We start from the raw sequence: 13,287 nt of genomic DNA on the forward strand, positions 1-13,287 counted from the left end.
GTCACAACTCATTGCATTGATGATAAAATATTCCTACAAATTACATTTGGAAGTAAGGTTTTCATATCCAGGACAAGAAAGGTCTCAACTTATAAATTTGTTTAGCTCTAAATATTTGTTTGTAACTCACTCCTTATAATTCATACAACATTTTCCCAAGTAAAAATTTTCATAAATAGTTTGTAGATTCCCATATTAACCCAAACAAATAAACTAATTTATCATGTATTAAAAATACATGATTATTCTGTTAGCTGACTTAAACTTTATGTATGCTGCTGTCAGTACTGTGTTTTTGGAAAACATGTTCCATCTTCAGAATGGATATGTCTGAAACTTAGCACCCTTCCCAGCTCGGATACTTTTTTACCCACTGCACCACTCCAGACCCTCCACCTTGTTCTGGTAGTTGAACATTTTTGAAATGTAATGAAACAAGAGTCCTACTAATAAGGCCTTGGATTAAAGAGGTTCATAGACAAAGCTAGAGAGGAGCGGAGGCAGAGATAAGGGTTGAAGAAACTCTCAGAGCAAAGCTGCAGAACATTTAGGAAGTGAGGAGAGACAAAACAGAGCAGAAATGAAGTTAATGTTTGATATGCAGTGGTGAGCTATAGGTTGATTGTCACACTCCCAAATAAGTTACAATATTAAGGGAAAATATTGAGAAACATTTGTAATTATGATATCATAGATCACTGAAATAACAATTATTGCATACTTATAAATAACACAGATAATGCATGATGAACTATCTCCATATGCACAATGTTTGGAGTTTTACAACACTTTAACATCCAAAATCTCCTGGGTTCTCGCATCAAGTCTTAAGTTAAAATAAATATTACTATACTGTATTAGTTACTTCCCTGTCACTGGAAAAAAATATCTGACACCAGAAACTTAAAGAAGAAGTTCATTTGGCTCACTGTTTCAGAAGGTTTAGTCCATGGTTGGCTGGCTTCAAAGCAGTAATGTCATGACAGAAGGGACTGTGGAAGAAATCTGCTCAGTGCATTGCACCCAGGAAGCAGAGAGAGCAGAAGGAGCTGAGGACAAGAATACATACTTCCATGTCACACATCTCTTCCACCAAGTCCCACCTCCTCACAGCACATTCAGCTATGGATTCATCGATGGACTAATCCACTAATGAGAATAGCACCCCCATGACCCAATCACTTTTTAAACACCCTACTTCTGAACACATGAGATTGGGGGGACATTTTAGACCTATACCATACCTATTTTCTTGATGCAGAAATTGCTAATAAGTGTTAATGCTATAGTTACATAGCTAATAAGTCATGAAGCCAGGGCTCAAAATCTGGCTTTTCTTTTCTTTTTTTTTTTTTTGAATCTGCAAGTCCTGAGTCCTCTATGCAACCCCAGGCCACCTAAAGACAAAGGGTAACTTCAAGGAAGTATCTTTTAAGTACCATAATTTGGTTTGCAAAATGGGAAGGAGCTGAAAACTAAAAATTGCTCCAGGTAGAAGAAATAGTAAAACATAGCATCATATACTTTTGATAGGAAAATAAAGACTTTCTCATGAACATATTTTTATTTTGTAGCTCAAACTCATTCCCTCTCAAAATTATTAGCTCCTGAGACAAAGGTTATCTGTGAGATGGTGGAAACAAGTTTCTTTTTAATGGCTAGATCTTTTCAAAACCACTGAAGGTTTTCCTGTACACTGGACCATTGTTTTTGTCTAAAAGCTTATCCCTTCTTTCATTATAAGTACTTCCTCCAGAGAGAAGACATCCTATGATACTGTGATACCATGTCTCTAAAACTGGAATGACTCAAGTCTAGGGCCTCTTCACTGGGCTCCTGAGCTCGGATGGGTACATGGCCATCAGTCAAGATAGAGGGAAGGGAGGTGTGGTAGTGTACACTTGTGATGCCAGAGCTCTGGGAGGTTAAGGAAACAGGACTGAAAGTTCAAATTCAGCCTGGGTAACAGTGTTTTTTTGAGACCCTGGCTCAAAATAAAAAATTTAAAAATGGCTAGGGATGTAGCTCAGTACAAAGGCCCTGGATTCAATCCTTTGAACATAAAAAGAAAAAAAATACAAAATGGGTTACTCTTTCCCATAAACTGTTACAGGGAGATGAGGGCCCGGTTTTGGTTTTGTGAGACCTCCTATCCCACCACTGTGGTTCATGGAAACAAGAGAGAGCCTCAGAGTCCTTAGATTTATAGTTATGAACTCTATAAACCAGTTGCACAACTAATTACTATTCCAACACCCAGCCTAGTGTGTTCATTGATGGCACTATATGAAGAGAGGTAATTGCTTTTATTTTAACCCCTATAAAGAGGGGCTAAGTATCTGTATAGACACAGGGCCAAGGAAGGCTGGGGGCTGATATTAGGGAGAAAGTGGTCACTAGTGAATGGCTCGCCTCTCTTTATTATGCTTTCTCACACCTCAGATGGGCTGAGCTCAGGAATACATCATTTAAGTGGAAGCTTAGACATCTGTGTATTTGGTTCACTTCGGTTGTGATTTGTCCTATTAGTATCTTCCTAAATGGTTGAACAAATTTCAACCAGCAAGCAAGCCTCTTACCCTCGTGCTTCCTGCTGCACAGTGGTGCATGACCTTGGTAGAGTATTTTGTCTCTGCACCACTGGGGCATCCTGAAATGCAGCCTGCCTCTGGAATCAAAAGCCCCAGATATGAACCCTGGACTTGCCATTTATTACCCATGTGACCTTAACTAGGCAGCAGGTTGGCTAATGAGCCCACATTTCTTCAACTGTGTAATGCTAATAGTAACACCTACTTCTTTGTATTAAAAAATAAAATGAAATTATGTATATTTTTAAAAACTGTAAAATCCCATTCAAATAAAATTTATCTACCTACTAAACAAATGTGAATGCTACCTAGGCAAAAATAATAGCCTATATCCTTTCTTGTTTAAATTTATTGCCAGATTTTACAAGTTTTATGTTTGTTTATCTGTTCGGTTTTGCTTTGTCTGTGGTACTAGGGATGAGTCAGGGGCCTCATGCATGTTAAGCAAGTGCTGTACCACTGAGCTACATCCCCAGCCCTCCAAGTTGTTTTCAAAAAAAAGTAAAGTGGACTTTGAAATAATTATCTAGTAAAATTAGACCATGAAAAGGCTCACTTCATATGGCCTGGGAAGAGTGGACAGGGAGGTTTGTCAAAGTGGCTCGATTTAATATCTGGCATGTCACTCATGGTAAATGTAGTTTCAGGAACTGACACATGAATGTCCTGTTTTTGAAATCTCATAAGGATGAAGAGAATGTGACTTCACTACTTGTCTCCCTCTCTCTGGTAGAGTTTCCATCATTTCATTAAAAAAGAAAAATAAATAAATAAATAAACCCACCACATACTGCTCAATATGGTGACTGACTCCCAAACAGTCAAGATATTATTTTCAAATGCATTCTTTCCTTGCTTTTTCATCCCCATGGGGCCCTGCTCTAATTCCTGGCCTCCTGAAACCCTGTGGCTGCTTCTTCCATCTTACTGAGTAGATTTTTAAACAAAGTCCCCTTGCTGTGAGCACAGAACTGCCCTCTAGAGCTGCAGGCATGCTGGCCAGGGGCTCCAATGCTGAATTTATTTCTCACATCTCAGACATGTCGTTCTCTCCCCAGCATGCCTCCCTCCAGTCCCTGCTCCTACCCACCCCCTCTCTTCATTCTAAATCCTGCAGCCTGACAGAAATATATTAGCTAGAGGTACAGGTCACACCTTGGAGAGCAGTAAACGTTCTGTGGGAGATCAATAGAGAAGATGGGATTCTCCAACAGCTGGAGCAGAAGAATGATGCATTGATGGCCATACATAAACCAAACAAAGGAGCCTCAGAACCACCTTCCAGAGAGGGCCCAGGGCTGCTGCACTCCGGGTCCATTTATTTCAACACCTGAAGCAGAGAGAGCACTGCAGAAAAAGAGATTGCCCTGACACCTGTGCTTTTCCTTGGAAAAGCTAACCACTGCTGTGCAGGTATTGCTGAAAATTAAAAATTATGCTCAAATGGTGGGTGCTAATGCTGAGGTCCCCAGGAAGCCCTCTAAAAGGCCTTACGCTGAAGGTGTGGGACAAATATAAGAAGTGATAAAAAAAATACACAAAATATTTAATTTTTCAATTTACTGCCATAAAAGACACATTGCCAAGAACAATTGGAAGTATCCAAAGTGAGTGAGAATATTTTAAGTATTTTGATGGAGATTAATACTGTATAAAATATGGTAATAAAATTTTTATTTAAATATTAACCATATTTTGTGATTATCCTGTGTCCATCAAATATTTAGAGCAATTTCTGTCAAAGCTAAACATTACAGTGTGTCTTCACTCACTTTAGTCGCTGGATCCAGCTCTTCCCCAAAGTCAAAACAACCATGAAAGGTAAATATTTGATTTGATTTAGGTCACTGAAGCAGCCATGACAGAGATAGTGTAACTAAAAAATTTCACAAAAGAGGACTTCTAGAGCTGCTTCAAAAAGTAGCAAGGCAAATGGGATAAGTGTGTTGGGGGCAGGTGGTAAGGGGAACTAACAGTCATGTGTCTTGTATTGTAATAAGGTTTTTTGAATATTTAAACATTCATTGTATTTTTTATCACACCTTGCATCTGTCCCAGGAAAACCTGCCCTCTGTGGTAGCTGACAACTAAAGCCAGGGAGGGATTACTTGGAGGGTTAACTGGAGAAATGGAATTCCTAAATCCATGTATGGTACAGTGGTGCCTCAGTTCACAAACTTAATTCTTTCCACAATTCTGATAATAAACCAAATTGGATGAGAATCAAATCAAATTTGTCCATAAGGTCAACACTGAACCTAACCACTGAATTTGATTCAGTTCTCATATGTTGGGAAGGACAAGCTTTGGAACTGGATCTAGTCCTGGTGTCACCACTCAGCAGCAAAACTGGGAAAGTTGCATTTCTACAATGTGGATATGAAATCTACCTTAGAGGCAATTGTGCTGATGAGATAGATAATATACACTAGTACCTGGTACAAAATAGGCATTCAAGAAATGGTAGTTGCAGGCTGGGGATATTGCTCAGTGGTGCCACCCCTGCCTGGCAAGCACATGGTCCTGAGTTCAACTCTTGGTACCAAAAAAAAAAAAAAAAAAAAAGAAATGCTAGTTGCTTTCCCACCTTCCCTCTGCTGCTTAAGAGTAGTTTTCAAATTCCTCTTGAATTTCACAATTTTTCCCACCACAGATCTTTCACAAAGGCAGTCTCAGGTCCAAATTTAGACTAATTGTAAAAATGCAATGTCTAGCAAAATTGGTGCTCAGAAAGGTTTCTAGTGCACTATACTCTCTTTTGGCTGCCAAATGTCACCCAAATAAGCAACCTAAGTTAAAATGATGTGCTTGTTATGCAAACAGGCTTGAAATGAAATCCTATCCCTAAGCACCTTATATACAGAAATTCTGAAATTTCCACTGCTATATATAAAGAGCTTACAGTTCTTCCATATTCTTTTACCTTTTTTAACTTCAAAAAAACTGTATTTACTGAATAATTGTGTTCTTTCCTCCTCCATTTGAGCCTGATTTTCTTCCTCACACACAGCTGAATTCCAGTAATGAAACAAATACAGTACTTATAATGAGAAACCCGCATAAATTTAATATAGTAACATTTTTATAGTAACATTTTTATAAGATCAATCTTTAAAATTTTAATCATGGTAAACTATGCATAACATAAAATTTAACAGCTTAATTATTTTTAAGTGCACAATTCAGTGCCATTAAGAACATTCACATTGACTCTTGGCGGTGGGGGTGTCTCACCGATCTGTAGGTGAGCCCGGCCTCTGCGGAAGCTGAAGAAGGAAGGGAAGGCTCCAGGGGAGGGCTGGGACCAAGGACGGCCCAGACCTAAGCTGAGGGAACTGCCATGCAAACCCTATCTGGTCTCATGCCCATGTGTAAAACCAAAGGCAGCAGAATGAGGGATTCTCCAGACCACAGGTGCAGATTATGGTTGAAGCAGGCAACACATTTTTTAGATGATTATTGTATCATCCAAGCAAAAACTAGGACAATTTCTACCATGGACCTCAAATGCCTCTTTTGTGTTTACAAGACTCTTGCCAGTTGAAAGAGACATTGTTACATGCCTACAGAAAGCTGCACAGGTATCATGCTGGACCTGTACAGAAAGAGAAAATGAAATCTTCCCAGTAAAAGAAAAAGAAACAGGTCATGAGAACAAGAGTACCTTGAGTAACTGATTTCTGGGCTGGAATTGTTTGCAAACCTGGAACTATGCAGGTACAAGACATGCTTGTGATGTTTATACAGATGGAAGGCCATATATCCACTGCTCCATGAGACTCTGGAAGATGGTATCTTGAGCCGTGAGAGAAAGAAAAGGCCACCTAACTGTTTGCTGGGATGATGGCATGTAACACTGGCCAATATGCATTCCAAATCCAGATCTATTCGTGTTACTGACTGCTGTGACATAGTAAAGCAAATTGAAACATCAAAAAATTAAAAATTCAAAAGAGGAGGAAACGGGAAAAAAAAAAGAACATTCACATTGTTGTGGAACCATCACTATCATCCATCCACAGAACATTTTCATCTTCCCTAGTTGAAACTGTACCTAGTCATAACTCTCAATTTGCTCTCTTCCAGCCCCTGGAAGCCACCATTGCACATTCTATGAATCTGACTACTCTAGGCACTTCACACACTTGGAATCATGTAGCACTTGTTCTTTTGTGTCTGGATTGTTTCACATACCACAGTGTTCACAGCTTTCATCCCTATCGTAGCATGGTGTCAGGATTTCCTGTCTTTTTTAAGGCTGAGTAATATTCCATCATAGGGATGGACCACATTTTGTTTATCCATTCATTAACTGATGGACACTTGGTTGCTTCTACCTCCTGGCTATTGTGAATAATGCTACTATGAACATGGGTGCACAAATATCTCCAAGACCCTGCTTTCAACTCTTTGGGGATATACCTAGATGTGAAACCAGTGGATCACATGGTATTTTAATTTTTCGAGAAAACAGCATACTTTTTTTTCCAGAACAGCTGTACTATTTTACAGTCCCACCAACAGTATGCAAAGTTTCCAACTTCTCACATTTTTTCCAACATCTGTAATTTTCAGGGTGAGGCATTGTTTGTTTTATTTTGTTTTGTTTTCTAAGTAGCCATCTTAATTTCTCCTTGCATCTAGGAACTTTTTATAATCAACCTAATTCTTCTCTAGCTACAGTTTCTGTCTAGTGTCTCTGTCTTTTCCAAGTCGTCCACCTTTTACTGATTCAGGAAATGTAAATGTTAATGGAGCAATTAAAGAGTTTTCAGGACACTGATGTGAGGTAGTTGAGCTGGTTCAGTTGATCATGCTTCCTTCCACCTAAGCAAATGAAGGGGAACCCTTTTCACACCCAAAAAAGTCAAAGTGCTAGAACCTACCAGAAAACATTGACACAGCTATGATAACACAAGTTATAACTCACATTCATATAGCAGGCTAAATTTTTAGATCACTTTCTCTCATTTTGCATCATTAATTTTATTTTATTGTGATAAAATTTAATATGAGAGCTATCCTTTTAATAAATTTTAAAATGTTCAATACAGTATTAATGTAGGTACAACTGTAGGTACAGTGTTGAATAGCAGATCTGATTATTGCACATGATAATTTCAGATATAGAAACTGAGGTATCAAGGCCTCAATAATTTACTCAAAATCACACAGTTCAATAATTCAATAATTCGTGGTTAGGACTCAAGTCACAGTTATTTCACCCCAAATCCTCTTTTTTTAAAACTACACAATACCGCCTAATGATTACTAAGGTCTTTACTTCTGGAACTGTAAAACTTTTAATGACCTATTTATAAAATACAAACAGAAAGGAATGTAACTAGGGTTAATTGTTTAAGTGCAGTGGTTCCCCCCAAAACAGACAATCCTTGGAGCTAACTATACAACAACTCTTCACAGAACCAGAATTGCCCAACTCTGAACTGTACATGTCAATGGATTCAGAACAGGGCGGGACATAGGCATCCTACATCAATGGACCTTGTAGGAATACTCCTCATCAGCAGAGAATCTATCAGACAGCACTAATGTTTTCTATCCGCCAGGCTTCTTGTAGATCTTTCCATGACACATGATATCCTATGTTCAGCTGGTAGCTCAAATGGACTCTCTTTGTCTCAGTGGCCATATACTCTTCTCCTCCTGGAATGGGTAACTTCCTCTTTAAACTCCCCAGCGATATTGTAAGTTTTAAGGATGGTAATATTCGTGAAGCATAAAACCTAGTGTCAGGTATATAATGAGTGCTCAATAAACCAATGCCCATTTCCACCTCCCTGTCCCCTGGCAATGGTCCTTCTTTCACATCATGGGCATGCATGAAGTCCATGAGAAGTATCTAAGGGAGAACTCTAAACTAAGAGGTAAAAAATGTAGAGCTTTAAGTAGACACTTAAAATCTTTACTCATCCAATGCTGACCTGAAGTTGGCCTCATGTTTCTGCACATACAGACTTGTCCTGTCCATCTGCATTTCAATGTTCCACACACTTACAGGTACCATTTATTCAGCTAGACAGTACATGCTCTGGGCACAGTGGCCCTCTCCTTCATCTGGTTTTGCAGCCCTGTGGCTGTGTACTTAATAGTTCTTAGTTCTCATCATGTAATTACAAATCAGAGACTTGCTCTGAAATGTAGGCCCTTGAGTATCCTCTCTGAGATCTTTTTAATGTAATGCCAGAATAAGTCTAGGATCTTCAGGGCCCAGGCATGTCACTGACCTCAACAGCCCAGACAATGATATTCAGAAGAGCCCAACCTTCCCCCCACCAAAAAAGAATATCTTGACAGTACTACATCCTGCTTGCACATGTGTCTTTGTTTTTCAATCTCCACCAGAGCTAAAAACCTGCAATAACCTCTGATTAGCCATCCTTCCCTTCCTAGGAATTCCTCACATCCAAAAAGCCTTCCTGGTAGTATGTGAAGGTCACCAAGCACAACTAGGTTTGACTCAACCATATTACTTATCTCCAGCACATCTTCCCAGATAACCTCTCTCCAGCCTTTCCTTGGGTGGAGACAAGGGCATTAAAGCTTTTGTTTTAGCTCCCCCCGGCAGCATTTAGTATAGTGTTTGTATTTGCAACAAATGTGCCTTAAGTGCTATTCATCTGATGATATTAACTCACCAGCACAACCATCCTGAGGATCTGAGGTTTCACTACAAGCTGACTGGAATTCACAGAAAGAATAACTCATGACTAGTTTTCATGATGTAACATGACTGATAATAAGAACATGCAGTGATTCAAACATTTTAAGGTTTAGACTGTGTCAAGTATACACATCATTTTGTATAATTTTCACAGCAATCTTATGGGTATCCTCATTACATACAAGAAAAAAGAGATCAAGAGACACCAAGCAATGGCCATATGATTGATCCCTGCACCAAGCAGCTCTGGGGTTCCACAGACTGGATTCAAATCCAGTTCTCCAAATTCCAAGTACAACTGTGGTTGAGGTGCATGACTTCTTCAGCCTGAGTTTTCTCCTTCACAATGGAAAGTGACTCCATAGTAAAGCCCTACACTGCCACACCATTCACACTCATGGATCATGGAACTTTCTCCTTGTTGGTTCTCTCTAACTCAGTGACCAGAAACTCAGGATGGTCTAGAATTTCAAATTCAGAGTTGAGCAACCTGAGTCCCCATCCATCCTCTCTCTGACCTTAGGCAAGTCATTCAGTCTTCTAGTTTCATCATTTGTCAGACAAAAATGTCAATACTGGCTCAATCTACTTTAATGGTTGGTGTTGAAGATACAAAAAAAAGAAAGAAAGATGAAAAAATTCCCTGAAATGTCTCAAGTACTTCTCAAGTTTAAGATGCTATGATAATAGTAGATTCTGTTTAAAAAAAAAAAAAGTGTTGCACAAAATAACTGCCTTTGTCTGAAACCTTGAAGCAAATAAGTAAACTAAGTCCAAGATACAGAAACGGACACCAGATTATTCCTATTCTTCAGTATGTAGAAACATCTTGAAGGACCTGTGTGCTTATTTCAACCTGGCCACTGTTTTGGGCAAATCACTGGACTTCTCAACAAAATAAGGACTTTAATACCTGCTTCCCCACAAGTCCAATAAGTAGTATGTGGCAGGATACAGCAACACTGAAAAAGTTTGAGATTAAAAACTGTAGGAAGTCAATTATATGTGTTTTAATGTGATGTCAGAACTTTTTTCTCCCACTCATTTTCTCTTGTCATAATCTAAATTTTATCCAGATGTGAACATGAAGAAGCCTGTCTTTGTGTCTCTCTGCTCCTCTGCACAGCCCTTGGTTTTCCTCGAAAGGTTTCATTATTATTCTTCAAGACACAGGTCATGAAGAGGAAAGAGAGCTGGGGGAGCAGAGTACACTGACGGAAGAGGCAAGTCGGAAGAAGAATCCATAGAATACTCCAGAATGTGTACCTCTTCTCAGTGCATAGCCAAGGTGACAAAAAGGTCCCTGACTCCAGACAAATGCCCTCAGCCACACAAAGCCTTCTAATGTGCCTGAGGCCAGACAGCAAGTGCCACGCACATGCACATACCTCCATGGAGAACTGTGCTTGTCCATCCCAGAAAGGGTTTGTTGTTTTAATTAAACTCATCAAGATCTATGCTACATGTTAAGGAAGAAAAGACAGACACACAAAGAGACTTAATTCCTTAAGCTATCTCCTTAGGGATTGATCTATACCAAATAAACCTCCTTCTACACGTGGGGAGAAGCTCTCACTTATGAAAAATAGAGGCAGGTGCACAGGAGCAGCATCTGGGACTCAGTAAAAGCTCCAGGAGCAGACAGCAGTGGATTCAGATGCATTACTAAGCTCCTTCACTTCTATCTAAATCACAGGATAAGGAGCAGGTCACAGCTTAGGCAGGGTCTGGCCTCTCTTCCTGACCACCCCTGAGATCCTTTCCCTCTTTGCTCACTACTTCAGCTGCCCAGTAAGAACAGATGGACAGAAGTTAAAAGAGCAAGGTCAGCTCATGGCTAAGTCTTATTTCACCCTGCCCCACCTCTCTCACCCCTTTTTGGAGGAGAAAGGAGAGTGAAGGGCAGGGTGTTGCTGCATTTGCTTCAGTAAGAAACTGGGATTTTCATTTACATCCCCTGAATAGCTGGCCAGTCTGATTTACACATTGATAACTTGTGATGCTTTGTATGCCAGCAAATTTTTAATCCCTGACCGATCAATAATCCTTGCTTGGCTGTTCTTTTTTGAAAAGAAATAAATCCTCTTTCAATCTTAAAATTCTTGAATAAAATTAAACTGCTTTAGCCCAGGATGCACTGTTCCTACAAAAAGCCATGTGGTTTCATAAACCCAGTCCTCAGATGTTTTTAACAGAGCTACTGTTGCAAACTTGCTTGTTTTGAGAGCCTAACATCTCTCTAAGGAGTATTACATGTTATCAGCTGATAAAGTAAGGTAGCACTGAAAAGTCTGATCTACTTTTTATTAAAAAATTAAAATTATTAACCTAATCAATTAGTATACCACACGCAGTATTTTTCATTCTTGATATTCTCTGTAAGTCTTGATTTAAAGTATTCATTACGAACTTTGTTTCTACCTTTCCACATATTATTTTGCTCCGAAACTATATTAAGGGGGGGGGGAACCTCCATTCCTATATTGATTCCTAAAGAGCTGTTGCTTTTTTTCAGGATTAAAGTTGAACATTTTGAAAAATGCACATTAAACATGGTTCTCCCTTCATCAGGGGCTCACAATACAGCCTCAAATCCCACCAAAAGTTCCAAAAATAACAGCAACAAAAAACAAACTCCCTTTCATCTTTGGCAGCAACAAAAGCAATAACTTTCACCAAAACAAACCAAGCCAAGAACTAATATAACACAGAACACGTCCACATTCACACCATTATGGCTACCTCAGCTCACCACAATATTTGTTTAAAAAACATATAATTGGTGGGAGAGAGAGACAGAACTCTCATAGAAAAAAAAAAGAGGTTCTTTCAAATGCAAATTAACCAAAAGACATATTTTCCCTGTATTTGGAAAATCACTCCAATATACGAAAAACATAGTTTTTGTGTAAAAAGAAAAAAAATTGCTGTTCAACCACCAGTTGAAAAGGCAATTTAAATTTCTGTAGATTACTTTAACCATTAAAAAAAAGTTAACTCCTGGCTTTGTAAGTCTTTAAGGACTTTATTAGCATTTACTGACCTAAGTAGTCTTCAGTTCCCAGGTAGCAAAGTTTCTTTTCTTCTCCAATGAAATGTTCATGTGAACACTGACAGCATTGTGTTATTGAATTGATCGGAAAAGAATATTGTTTCCAATCTTCTGGTGGAAAGAAGTCTGAAATAGAGAGAGAAAGAGAGAGAGACAGAGAGAGAGAGAAAGAGAGAAAGGCAAGGCAAAATGCAGCCTAATCGAGCATTCTTCCTGGTTGAAAAAAAAATATCATAAATCCAGCATCCTGGAACGAGTTCAAACATAGCTTGACAGACTCCAGGAGAATTTACACTGAGCATGCTTAGCCTGCGCGGCTTGCATGAGACACTCTTAATGAATATTGCTTCCTTCCCACTGGCTATTCCTGCTGGAAGTCCACACCCACCCACCCCTCTTTCAGAAGTCAGGAATTTAGCTTCAGCCAAAGTCCAGAAAACATGCTTATGCGCAGACAAGGCCTCACAGATCCATAAACTTTCAGGTTGTGACCTGCGGGGCAGCCTGACAAATAGAACATAGGGGTGAATTTTTTTTTCTGCCCTTGGTTATGTTCCCAGCTTTGCGCCTGTCCTAAACTGCAGTTCTCTGGAGAAAAGAAAAATAGACAGCTTTCTTTCTAAAAAACATGCTGTCCTAAATGCCAGTATAAAGGTCTTTCTCCATCAAGCTTCCAAACCCAGATCAGAATAAGGGTTATCTGCATCATAAAACCCATCAAGACGATTTCTAACTTCTGGATAAAATAAGATAAAATATAATTCCTGCCCAAAATGTAACCTTTTTTATAAAGTACTCATCATTTTCCTAAAACATTTCATGCCAATGCACATGCTGGAAATATATTTGAAATCCAGCTTTAACCCTCCAGGTCTAAACATTGCACTAGTCTACATTTAGGTCACACCGCAACATGGTTTTCTTTTCAAACAATGCTTTCCTTTTCCCTAAATCCCTCT

The 13,287-nt window shown here is 39.1% G+C and overlaps 1 long non-coding RNA gene across 47 annotated transcripts in view; it reads right to left on the reverse strand.

Moving 5' to 3' along the window:
• The window catches only part of LOC110346967 (uncharacterized), a 299,763-nt gene extending 287,079 nt beyond the window's left edge, over positions 1 to 12,684 (reverse strand). For 17 of the 47 annotated variants that reach the window (XR_015451741.1, XR_015451737.1, XR_002391269.2 and 14 more), the window contains exon 1: positions 12,320 to 12,674. This is a non-coding gene — a long non-coding RNA (uncharacterized LOC110346967). Of the gene's footprint in view, positions 1 to 12,319 lie in introns of all 47 variants that reach the window. The other 30 variants (XR_015451774.1, XR_015451775.1, XR_015451769.1 and 27 more) reach the window with 9 other exon arrangements.
• Positions 12,685 to 13,287: the final 603 nt, after the last annotated feature.

Source organism: Heterocephalus glaber, unplaced genomic scaffold (assembly GCF_053883595.1).
Source record: "Heterocephalus glaber isolate CG9 unplaced genomic scaffold, H.glaber_assembly_v1.0 deba00001431, whole genome shotgun sequence".
NCBI classification, from domain to species: domain Eukaryota; kingdom Metazoa; phylum Chordata; class Mammalia; order Rodentia; family Bathyergidae; genus Heterocephalus; species Heterocephalus glaber.